The 12,719-nt window shown below is 44.7% G+C and overlaps 1 protein-coding gene across 2 annotated transcripts in view; it reads left to right on the top strand.

Moving 5' to 3' along the window:
- Positions 1-10,861, top strand: part of cni (protein cornichon) — a 104,979-nt gene extending 94,118 nt beyond the window's left edge. The window contains exon 6 of one of the 2 annotated variants that reach the window (XM_037418120.2): positions 10,669-10,861. The gene's annotated coding sequence lies outside the window, so the exon portion shown is untranslated. Of the gene's footprint in view, positions 1-10,663 lie in introns of both variants that reach the window. The other variant, XM_037418119.2, reaches the window with a different exon arrangement.
- The last annotated feature ends 1,858 nt before the right edge of the window (positions 10,862-12,719 follow it).

Raw genomic sequence — 12,719 nt, 5'->3', positions numbered from 1 at the left:
CTTCTTAAGAAGCGCAAACATTTAATCACCAAAGGCTTCACTTTAAGAGAATAGGGCGAGCAAAAATATTTTTAAGTCATTTTTTACATTATTTGAAATCTACGGTCATTTCTGAACTAGAATAAGTCATTTGTTTCTCTCGATACTTTTTCCCCCCTCTAAATATAACATCCACGGCCATCCACGGCCTTTGCCCGAAGGAGGCCGAAACGTGGTGTAAATTCAACGAACCCCAGTTTTATGGTGAACCATTCGTTCATGAAGAACAGCTTTCAGCATCTGGTATTGAAGCTGTTAAGCCAAATTATCCGGAACTGGCTCATCCAAAATTACTTGCTAAATGCCTCATGGGAAAACTTAAAACCCTAAGGAAATGTTGCATGGTCGTGTGGGAGTGCACTTCAAAAAACGCTTTCTTCAGACACCAAACAATGAAAATGTGCACTCTTGATTTAATGGTGGCAATATAACCCATGTGAATATGCTGACCTCCTTTGGAATTTCGCCAAGGCACTGCACAGTGCAGGGCCTGCATACCCTTGAGTTGTCAACAGTACTTTGTTGACAGGGGTGCACAGCAGGTGACAAACGAGGCTCGCCAGGCAAGACATTTCAACACAAAAAGAAAGAAGTCAGTTTCGCAGAAAGGGTGAAGCAATGAATGCGATAGCAACAACTTGGAATGTGTCGCTGAGAACAGCAAGCAGATCAAAATGTGCTGCACGCTGCTCATGCACAAATGACTCACCAAAACACAACACACAAGACGAGATGTAACTTACAACGGTTACAGGTCGACACTTTACGTGCTGTTTAAACAAAAAGTACGCACGAAATGTAATCACAGGTACAGGTATGAGTGCAAACAAAAAAGTACCCAAGTTGTTAGTTCGCTGTGTTTGAAAAGCGCACTATTTTTTGCAAACGGGGCCTGTGCAGCAAGTGAAGTGATTGTTGTGTGCCCTGCAACTAAACGAAATCGTTGCCAGGTGCACAAAGCTGTGCCGACAAAGGCAAGGCTAGTGCTTCACTTGACACCAAAGACTACATGACTAAAAATGTCTGCACCTCTGGAGGAGGAGAGTATTAAGCCTGTCTGAATAAGCAGCAAAGCTTCAAAGGGATCTGCAGAAATAGCTGACATCTTCTGCATGGTGCCACACAACACAAACCTGTGTATTACTGACTTCTGTGCACTAATGGCTCCGCTCCATATGGCCTTTTGAAGATATGTAAACCTGATGTGCCCTTGCTCCCTATTGTCGATTTCACAATATTCAAGTTGTCTGGCTATCTGTACAGAATCCTGTTCCCTCTTGTTGGACAAACTTGGGCGCTTATTAAAAATTCTGCCGATTTTATTGACAAGGTGTGCGACTTGTCACTAAAAGAAGGCAAAGTGGTAGTGTCCTTTGATGTAAAGTCTCCACGAGCGTACCAGTTGAGCTTGCCATTGAAGTGTGCACAGCTACCCTCGAGTCACATGGGCCACCACCAAGAAGAACAGGTTGCAGACCTGACGAGGTTTCTTCGCTTCTGCTTGTAGAACACTTGCTTCGCGTTCTGGAACAAGTGTTATAGACAGATAGGTACATGGAACTGCCATTGGTGCGTCTGTGTCTGTCGCAAACCTTGCCATAGAAGCAATCAAGAGTCATGCTTTGTCCTCATTTGCTGCCCCACCAAACATTTTCTTGTGGTATATTGACGTTTCCTTTTGCATTTCAATATGTGCGGCCCTGCTGGTATATACAGCTCAGCTGAATTCAGTCGAGGACTATATAATTTACTGTCGAAGAAGCAGAGAGCTGCCTCTCTTTCCTTGAGGTCCTCGTAAAATAAAAACATCGCCGCTTGTAGTTCTCTGTCTACAGGAAAGCACACATTCGAACCACTGTATGAATTTTAGATTGCTCAATCCTTTGTGCAATAAACACTCTGTCGTCTCGGCACTCATACAACAGGCTCAGCAGACTTTCAAGGAAGAGACGTAGAGAAGCTCACCATATGTGGCTACCCATCCATCAATTCAACTTTCACGACAGGTCCAACCAAGCAATCTTTCAGCAAAGAAAAGAGCGTCAATTCAGTGTGGCACTCCAACGACATCAGGTATTCCATATATCTGCACGAAAACTTGGAAACAGCCTGATTAGTCAAGGACGAGTTAGAGCAGAAGTATTCAGGTGTCGTCTACAAAACCTCACACGCAGTTTGCACAGATGTTTGTCTCGGTGAGACTATTTCAAGACAAGGTTACGAAAATACTGTAATGTGACATAAAATGCACTTGCCGTCCACAAGCCATGTGAACAACTGGGAAGATCCTGCTGTCATCGCCAAAGAAGAGACTCCATGGCTATTACTTTGCCCTCGCAGATTGTACGATAAAACCTCCACAATTGGAGTCTTTCATTGCTATCAAAAGTCACGGTGCAATTGTATTGTCAATCCAGGTTGCGAGAAAGTTCGCCTGAAAAATAACGCGTGTGAATGGTGTTGCCAACCTGCAGCATAACATGAAAAAAAATTGCTCAATGCGTGTCGCAAGCATGCTCGGGTGCGTGCAGAAAGTAAAAAAAAAAAATGCTGACTAAAAGCTATCACAGCGTTATGGCTGCTTGACATATAAAGCTTAACATAAAAATTATTCCCATAGGTATGCAGTCACAAGTATCAACAGTAAGAAATTATTCGCTCAGCAAAGTAAGAAAAATCGAAATGTAGTTGTAAATGTGCAAAAAGATGCTGCATATGCCTCTCAATCCTGTAAGCAGTGCTGTCTTTGACTTGTGAAACACACTTCGCCCTGATGAGGACTAGTTTAACTATTAGCGATGTCTGCTCCGAACGAACGGGTCATCGCAATGATGCGTTTTCGAAGACAAGCTCATTAAATAGTGCGACGAGAGGCTGTTCCTCCTAACGGTCACTGTACATGTCATTTACCATATTTTACTGCCATTACTTTACTTTTACTTACTTTTTTCACAAGCGGGGTGGGGGGAGCCTTATGATTTTGACATGCATGTACATATTCTGCTCAAACTACCACCGATAGTCGCATCATAGAAGAAAGCCGACGCCTGATGCCTCCTCCCCCCCCCCCCCCCCCCCAAGTCGGGTCGCAGTGAACCCCTCCCCGAAAAACGTTTCTGGCTCTGCCCGTGGTGTTCAGTGTCAGGAGTAATGAGTATGTCATGTAGTTTAATAGAAATTACGTAGGCCAAAAGTTAGTTGAGTAGAATATCATGAACTTAGTTTTTGTAAGGTTAATACTGAGGGAGTTAATGCGACACGAGCTTGGAATGTTATGTAGATCATTTTGTAATTTTAGCGTTAAAGAGTTAATTCATTTATCACTTGCTAGTTATATATTATGACTACTATCGAACGTGTTTTTCTTGCGGGTGGCCTAACGTACGCCGGTGTACAGTGAAACCCCATCAATACGTACCTGCCCGGGACAATGGCATAACTACGCATTAAACGTACTACGCATTAACCACCAGCTACAAATTTTCATCTCCTGGCATGCGCAATCGCCGCCAACAAAGGACGAAACTCAGTGCCACTTGAAATATTGCCTGAAATGCCCACCGCAAAGCCATTTATTTATTTTAGCCAAAGTACAGAAAATTTTCCTACTCTCGCACAACCGTGGCAACGCTGATGAGCATTTCGAAACTTTAGGATCTGGGATATGCAGCATAGTACAGCGACAGAACGGACACAATCGGTTGTCCGTAATACAGTTGTTTCGCGGTCTGTTTCTAAGTGAAAACTGACGCAGATTTCTTTTTTAAAACGCGTTACAGTCGCATAGAGCCAAACCGTTTACTGCCTGGCTAGTTGCGTGCGATGCTTCGCTCACTCTGCGCACACCAAGACTGCCGCTCCGCTTACTGTAGAGTACACCCTCTCCGCTTCAGGCCATGTACAGATTTGCCGAGTAGCCTGCTGGATTAACGGTGCATGAAGAGCTTTCCACAAGCAATGTGCTCTCTGCAATGTGCTAGCAGTCTTGGTAGAGGATGGAGGCGCATTTGGGCTATTGCTAAATAAAAGCCTGCAGCATGGTAATAACAGCACTACTTTCGCTGTACGGTGCTTGCAATCTGCAATGCTAAACTATGCGACAGCGAGCTGCTTGCGTTTCTGTAAAGCGGTGCGCCCTCTTACACGCTCCCGAAAAATGAAGCGTGTTCCCATCGCATTCAGGTAGTCGTCTACTTAAAGCGTGCAGCAGGGCTTAAGTGACAGTTCGCCACACACGTGCCTGAGCAAAAAACTGGGGATGTTTACTGTGATGAATCTTTCTGCCGGCGATAAGTCATACCGGCGCATTTGTTGGTGGTCGCCACCTCGCTGTCATCTCCGCAATTGCGCGGAAGTCAAAATGACTTATCAGCTGATCTCTGCACTTATCAACATGACAGAAAGCCATTCACGGCGCATTGTGGCGTCTGCAAAGTTATTGCTGAGTACAGTTAGTACGTACTAACCGGTAAGCATAGGCCGAACATGACTTAAGCGGTCCGCAAATGCATTAGTCTCTATTAGACTCGGTCGGGGATTCGTTGCAACTACCTTTTAACCGTTAGTATGCCTATAGGGGTATGCACTGACGAGGTTTGACTGTATGCGCCCACACCGGCACGCATGTTTAAACTACCGTGATACTTTGGTTGTTGTATGCTGCAATATGCTGCTTTCTCTTACGTAGCCCTCACAAAACCTGCATTTATGCTTACGTGTCCATGCAGCCCGTTGCGTTAAATTTAGTTGGTGTTTTAATTCACCCGCAACGTAGGTTGCCTGATGCGACCCGCACCCTTGCATTTTGAGCCGTTCGTAAACTTGAACTGTATTCAAATAAACCCTTCATCTCTATTGGCCTAGTGTGCGACCGATGGCGGCACTGTGCACCGTGCTTGTATGACGTCACTTTCCGAGGATTTGCACACTTTGGAGGCACGGCACCGTGTATAGAAACCACCGTCATGGCGAAGCTCAAAAAAGAGCTTCGAAGCTCGTTTATATTGGTTATACCGTGTTTGGTGGCTACTGATGCTGTTATAACAATCGTGGGTGTCCGCTTTTAAGGCTCATTTTAAAAGCACAGCGTTTTGTTTCTTAAAACTGCGGTCACTTGTCTTCGCTTCAAGTGCTGCGCAATGGTGAAGTACTGCTCTATGCCTCTACATGATCACCCACCCGTAAAAAAATGCGTTACCTTTCACAACTATACTAAAGACCCGAAGCTGGGAAAGAAGTGGATTGTCAAACTCAGAAAGGGAAAGCGCCCCAAGCCTTCACCGACCGTGTGCAGCAAGCACTTCGTTGACAGTGACTTTTGCTTTATCTGCCCTATGTGCACTCTTCGGTAAGCTTGCAATGATATTTCAGCGCCTGGCCAGCACTTCAGCCATTTATTGAATGCATGCTACAAGTGTAGCTGACCTACACCAGGTGAGGTGCCGTCCCAAAACCTACCGCAAAGGCCCCTAGACAAGGAGCCGACGATGCAGACTCCAAATCACCTTCGACAAGCTTGCCTCGTGAGCGCAGCTTAGCAGCACAGAACATCTGTGACAACTGCTTTATTTGGTTGGTGTACGTACATATATCATATTTTAATTATCAAGACAAGTGCGTGCCTAGCACACTGTTTACCAAAAATTTGTAAGCGAAACCTGCTGTCACTGTTTAGTGCACATTCACTAGAGGTTGTCACCTAAGGCAATGCAGAAACTTCAAGCGGAGCTTGATATGTGGGGTTTAACATCCCAAAACCACCGTATGATTATGAGAGACACCGTAGCGGAGGGCCCCGGAAATTTCCACTACCTGGAGTTCTTTAACGTGCACTTGAATCTGAGCACACGGGCCTACAACATTTTCGCCTCCATCGAAAACGCAGCCGCCGCAGCCGGGATTCGATCTCGCGACCTGCAGCTCATAGCCGAGTACCTTAGCCACTAAACCACCGCGGCGAGGGAAAGTGAAGCTCCTTAAGCTTTTCGTTACGCTGCGTGCGTGAATGCAAACTAACCCAGCTTGCTTTTGCCACGTTAATGATTGTGGCCTTGTGCACGGTATGTATAATCAGTGATAACTTTTTGTTATATTCTGATACCCGACTGATGCCCCACCGCGGTGACTTAGTGGCTAAGGTACTCGGCTACTGACCTGCAGGTCGCGGGATCGAATCCCGGCTGTGGCGGCTGCATTTCCGATGGAGGCTGAAATGTCGTAGGCCCATGTGCTCAAATTTGGGTGCACGTTGAAGAACTCCAGGTGGTCGCAATTTCTGGAGCCCTCCACTACGGTGTCTCTCATAATCATATGGTGGTTTTGGGACGTTAAACCCCGCATATCATACCCGAGTGATGACCCTGTGTGGTATCAATATGGACTCTTTTGTGATGTCGCTCTCACTGAACGAACGTTACTGAGGCAAACTGCAGTCATTGATATTGGCTAGGGGGTGCAATAAGGCAGAACTTGCCCCCTTCCTGAGAGTCGCACCAGTACCTACCACTCAAGACTCCTCTTACTGCGATACAACGTGAGCTTGTGCCCGCCGATGTCATAGCTTCAATCCGAGCACAATTCCCTTAGATTTGGTAATTTGATGCTGCTTTGCATTTCTAGTAGATGTCACAAATGGTAGATTGACTGCCGAAGCAGCAATTTAAATAGATGCTATGCAGTAAATATGTCATGTGTTGTTTGCAATTGCCAGAGTGGCAAAAATCAGCAATTCTCAATCATGTTCCTGCTCACTGTCACTATTGTTGCATTGCAGAAAAAGGAAAAAGCAGTTCTTCACCATTGAGTAGCACTCGATCGCCACAGGGACGTTCTCAGGCGGGTTCGAAAGTCCACGTGTTTGCAAGACCATATAGCAGGGACAGTGATGCAATCTCTATTGCCGGCCTCAACTACGTAATCAACAGCGTGGCCTGTGTCGTATACCACACACCGCTGTCACAGCGCCGTCAATGCGATACCGCGACGTTTCGCAAGCTGTATCTACTTGCCTGTAGATGCTGGACAAAGGCTCGCTTATTGAACTTTCAACTTTATTTCAGATAAAGACAAATAATGTGGGCATTTGTCCTGTCTAGGAGAGGTGACAAAAAGGCACAAGTGCCTGACTGAGTGGCTCACCCCTTTCTAGACACACATAACTCGAACATCAGTAGCAGTTTGTAGGGGTGCTGACACTTCCTGTAAAGTTGTTTGCGCCGCGTGGCTCATGTGTCTCGCACAGAAGCCGTATTTCGGGGGTGACAACCTCGAAATACGTTGAGTACCACTGTTGAGTACCACTGTTGGTAGAGTGGTAGCGCCGGCGGTGACCCCTGGTGGAAGGGAGGCCTTGGTGGCGGGCGAGAGTTGAGCGAGTCTCTTCTGCGCGTGGTGGTTCTCGCAAACGGTTGTCTCTAGCATGGGTCCTCGGCGCGGGCCATTGCGGGCCTGCGTGTTGGGTGCCCTCGTGGTAAGTCAAGCGTTGGCGACGCGCTTTGGTTGTGTTATTGTGTTTGTCGTGTTGTTGGTTGTGTTGTCATGAAGTGCATGGTCATATTGTGTACGAATGTCCTAGTGGGTTGATCACGATTGATGTACCGATTCGGCGGACGATATCGTCGTCTAAATTAGTTAAATAAATGCATGTATGTTAGCTGGTTTGTACCGACCGTGTCAACGGTGCCCTTTGACTCCAAGAGAGCAGCTCTCGGCCATTCGAGACCCCACAAGTTAAAGAATCAAAAATACATACAAAAGATTACATATACCATACAACTTTAGGCAAAACATATGCAGGATTTTATAGATATATACATTGTTTTATATACACATAAAACAGAAAGATTTTTCAAGTATAGACTGCAGCAAGGGAAAAAACGGAATATTCCTGTATTGAAATTATTTATTTTATTTATTCACAATACTGTAAGCCCTGTCGGGCTGTTACAGAGTGGGAACTACATCATACAATGACAATTCTAATTTACCAACAAAAGATTGAACTGTGTCTACATTTTCAAAGAAATCGGCGGCAAGACAGTTCCAGCCAACAATCGTTCTGACAAGAAAAGTGTTTTTAAATGTGTCAATTCTCGGTGTGTAGGGCATAATTACGTGTGGGTGATTGGTTCTTGATGAGACTCTTCCTGGGGGACACAAATAGAGAGAATGGTTTAAATTGAGCTTATTGTTATAAAGCTGATATAAAAACTTTAGTCAAGTGATTTTTCGGCGAATGGCAAGTTGAGGAAGTTTAACCTCAGTGAGCAGGGTTGTTATTGACTGTCTCCTCTCATAAACGGAAAAAATAAATCGCGCTGCTAGCCTCTGAACACGCTCCAGTTTATCTATTTGATATTGGTGATGCGGGTCCCAGATCATACTAGCGTATTCTAAGTTAGGCCGAACAATAGTTTTGTACGCCTGAAGTTTAACCTCAGGAGGAGCACCTCTTAATTTACGTCTCAGTAGTCCAAGTTTCCGCTGCGCTGATCCGCAGATATTGTCAATATGTGCATTCCAATTTAGTGTATCTGTAATTGTCATACCAAGATATTTAATGTGGGTGGATCTTTTGATTTGGTTAGTATTCACTGTATAGTCAAACATTAAAGGCGTTTTCTTGTTTGAGACTGTCATGCAGGCAGACTTCTTAGGGTTGATTTCCATATCCCATTTTGCCCACCAATTGTGAATAATGTTTAAGGCATCATTTAAACAAGTTTGGTGAGAGACAGTCTTGACGCGTGTAAACAAAATACAATCGTCGGCAAACAATCGCACTTCAATGTTGGGATGTACACCACTTGCAATGTCATTAATGTACAATTAGGTATGAAGTTAACCTTTTTTTGAAGCATTTCATGTGCATCGTTTCCTGTACCAAGTTTATGACGGTGGGATGATGGTTTAAGAAATCTGCTATAGCGTAAGATTGTTTTTGCATACCATAATTAGTTCGCATGAAACCTTTATCATGTATAGTTTTTCTAGTTTTGTGTGTTCTTTCCTCAGAAATCGTCGATAAAAGCTGTCCTGCCATCACTTCATTTTCTGGAATATTGCAATGCTTGGCTTCTTCTCCAGTATATGTTGCATTGTTAATATGATGTTTTTGCTTTAAAAAGTGGAGCAAAGGAAGTTATATATGGCACATTTTCAATAACTCGCAAAATACGTTTTTGTAAAATATGCAGCTTTCTAAGATCAGTTTTTGTTGATAAGACAGTTGTTGTTGTTCCCCACACAAGGAGGCAGTATTGCAAATGGCAATCAATTCATTCGAAGTATAGCTGAATTTTTAGCCACGGTGGCAAAAGTTGCTTCGCTCTACTTATAATGCTTATTAAGCGTGAGATGCGTCTTGTGAGGTTATCGACATGAGGAGACCAGCTGAGGTTTTCTTCGAAAAAAACACCCGGACTAATTGGTATCGCACGGTGGGAAACTGCAGATGACGAGCGAGAACATTCACACGTAGTTTCACCTTCTTACCAGAAATGCGGTTAGCTGCATCGGCGTGCTCCTCGGCCATATGGGCGGTTTCTCGACGCTGCGGATTGGGCCGCAACTAAAACAAATTCATAATTGCACTCAAAAACATTCGTTGCACGTGTTATTTGACCCTCGCGAGACTGTTCGTTCGACAAATTTCTGGCTTGAAGCAGATGATTCGTGCACAGGAGCAGCGGCATCTGCAGAGCAGCAGAGAGTGGAGTTCGCAAACTGACGTTAAGCACGAGAGGGCGCCACTCCAAGATCTCGAGGGCAATTCACGGCCGCATCACTGTACTTTAAGTGTGCGCTCTTATGAAAAAAAAGCCACAGCTAACTGGTCTAGAGTTGCCAGCCGTAATTCCACTTCAGAGTGTCACCCATCTCAAGACCTCGCTGTGACATCCTTTGTGAGTCCTGCTGCAACTCGCCTATAAATTATAATATTTTTCTGAATTGGCATATTTAAGCATTTTTTATGCATGCTAGAGTTTTCTTGATGTCTTGCATTAAAAAAAATTTGAGCATAAATGTGTTAACTGAATTCAATAATGATTCTTGGATTACATAGATTCATATGAAGCATTATTTCACTGTGTACGTTTTTATTGAACCAATATTGTTTATTGTTCGGTCAAAAAAAAAAAGTCTGACGAGGTTATTCATTGTCATTAGATCACTTCATCATGTGATGTCATCACATATGATCTTCTTCATCAGACGCACAAGTACCAACCTGGAAGGTCACCAGAACGGACATTCTTGCAGCTCCACAGTGCTTCAAAATAAAAGACTAGATGCTCCAGAAATCATTCCTATCAGAATTTCTTGGTAGCATAGTTGAGTATGCCAAACATTTGCAAGTGAATAGATGTCAAGCCTAAACCTTGGTCATGAATGTTCAATGTACTAGAACTTATCTTCAAAAGGGTTCTCATCTCCTTACACACGGTTATCATGCTGTATTATTCTGATTTACTTCTATTATTTCAGGCTAGCCCTTGCACGTGGAATGTTTGATAGCTTATAAGCTCGATGTTGTACTAAAAAAGTGATTGCATGCTTAAAATCAGGAATGCTTTTAACAAAAAGTATACTTCTCTCTTGCATACTCATCGACTGGTGTGACCAGTGCAGCAGAAGATGCAGTGTGTGCTGTGGTCTGTGCCGGAACTGTTGTCAGCAGACTGGAGTCCTTCTCTACATCAGAGTGTGCTGTGTTTTTTGTGCTGACGTACAGCTGTGTGTGCGCGTACCGTGTCTGCTGCCCTGCTATAGATTTGTGTGGGACCTCTTGTTCAGGAAAAGATAGTAAAAATATTCTAGCTCAGTTCTGCCTTACACCTTATTGCCTCTTGCATGTGGTAACCAATGTCGTTCATGCTCTGACAGGGAAGCTGAGCTAGCCGTAATGTGTCTGACCCTGTCTCGGAAAAAACCTGAATGTGCCGCTGCCTAGCTACCAGTTGCCTCGCATACATACGCATACAAGCATGACGGGCACAAGTTCACCCAAATAAAATGTCACAATGATATCACAATACGATAGGCTTCACTGCAGCAATGATATCACTAAATGAAATAACTCTTTAAATACAACAGTGTTATTACTGAAATATATGGCTTCTGCCAGAAATCTGTAGTCCTCCTGATTTTAATAAAAGGAACTTGTGCCTAATCAGAATGAAGAGCCAGTGTGCAAGCTGACAACGGTAATAACAGTCGTCGACTGTCGATTAATCTGATTATCGGCAGAGTGTGTCATCTATTATAAAAAGCAGTCATCTAACCTTCCAGTGGTGCTCGCGTAACCTCTCAATAGGACTTATTGGGGGCCTAGTTGGTGCATACAGCGAAGAAGTACGCAGCACACGGGAAAGACTGGACGGACTATAATAATAAAATATTTCTAGCGCAAATGATAGGGCACAAGATTTTCAACTTGTTTAATTTCACTCACATCGCCCAAATATATACCTTTTCTGAAGGTGCACAGAGAGGGGGCACAGCACAAGCAACTATCACATTGCACAAACAAATGGAAAAAGCATGGCTTCGACGCAAAGGAGAAGCGTTGAATGCGATAGCAACAAATTGGAAGGTCACGCAAAAAATGGCCAGCAGATTAAAACTTGCCCCGCGTTTTCACGCTCAAATGACGAAATGTACTTACATCTACAGATGAATTCGAATGTAAGTGCATCTGTTGTTACTTCGTTGTGTCTGAAAAGCGCGCCCTTTTCTCACACCGAGGCTGTGAACGATTTCAGTGACCTTTGTGCGCCCCGTAACTGCAACAGAATCGTTCTGATGAAAGCCCAAGGTGTATGATTGTCCCCACCGCGATATAAGCGAGCGCTAGAGCGTCCCTTCTCCGCAGGGCAAAGTTCGCGTAGGAGGTCAAACCGCGTGTCCCTGCATTCTGACGATCTGGCGACAAGGGCTCATTGTGCCATCTCGCTGGTATGACTGAAAACACGATAGTTCACCTCAAGATGCCCATCGCCAGCAGTAAGCGGTAGATATTGTCACGGAGCAGTGACGTGGCTGAAGGCAGGAGACTGGATGATTAGACCAAACTGTTTATTTTGGGCGAAGCTGTGCCCGGTAAACAGTCAGGTTACGGTAGCACACTTGCACCGATAGTGGAGAACGCAGCCTCTGCTGTCGATCAACTGACAAGCGGCGAAATGTGATAGTGTTTATACTCTCGCCATCGAACGTTCTAGCGTTATCGCTAGCAGTGGTGTAGAATCCAGAACAATCTGAACTGCTCACGAAGTGGCCGTAATCTCAACAAAATGATCTACTGCAGTGGGAGTGGGGACATGGGAGTGGGGGCATGCATCCAATGCCTGCAAGCACTTGGTGACATCAGCTCCAGTTCTTGTGTCTTAACCCTGCCAGGCCTGTTTGCCTCAGCTGTGACGCATCGCCTTAAGGTATAGGTGCAGTTCTGGTGCACAAAGATGCTGATGGCGGGGAACATCCCATTGCTTTTGCCTCGAGGAGCTTGTCAAAAACAGAACAAAACTACAGTCAACTCAACAAGGAGGCACTGGCTTTAGTGTTTGGTGTGGATCGGTTCCACCAGTACTTGTGGGGCATCTCATTCGAAGCACACACTGACCACAAGCCACTTCTTGGTCTGCTGGGTGCAAACAAGCCCGTTCCCATACAAGCTTCGC

The sequence above is a fragment of the Rhipicephalus microplus genome, unplaced genomic scaffold, assembly GCF_043290135.1.
Source record: "Rhipicephalus microplus isolate Deutch F79 unplaced genomic scaffold, USDA_Rmic scaffold_12, whole genome shotgun sequence".
In the NCBI taxonomy this organism is placed as follows: Eukaryota; Metazoa; Arthropoda; class Arachnida; order Ixodida; family Ixodidae; genus Rhipicephalus; species Rhipicephalus microplus.
Note: the sequence above shows the minus strand (reverse complement) of the source record. Positions and strands in the feature narration are given on the sequence as shown.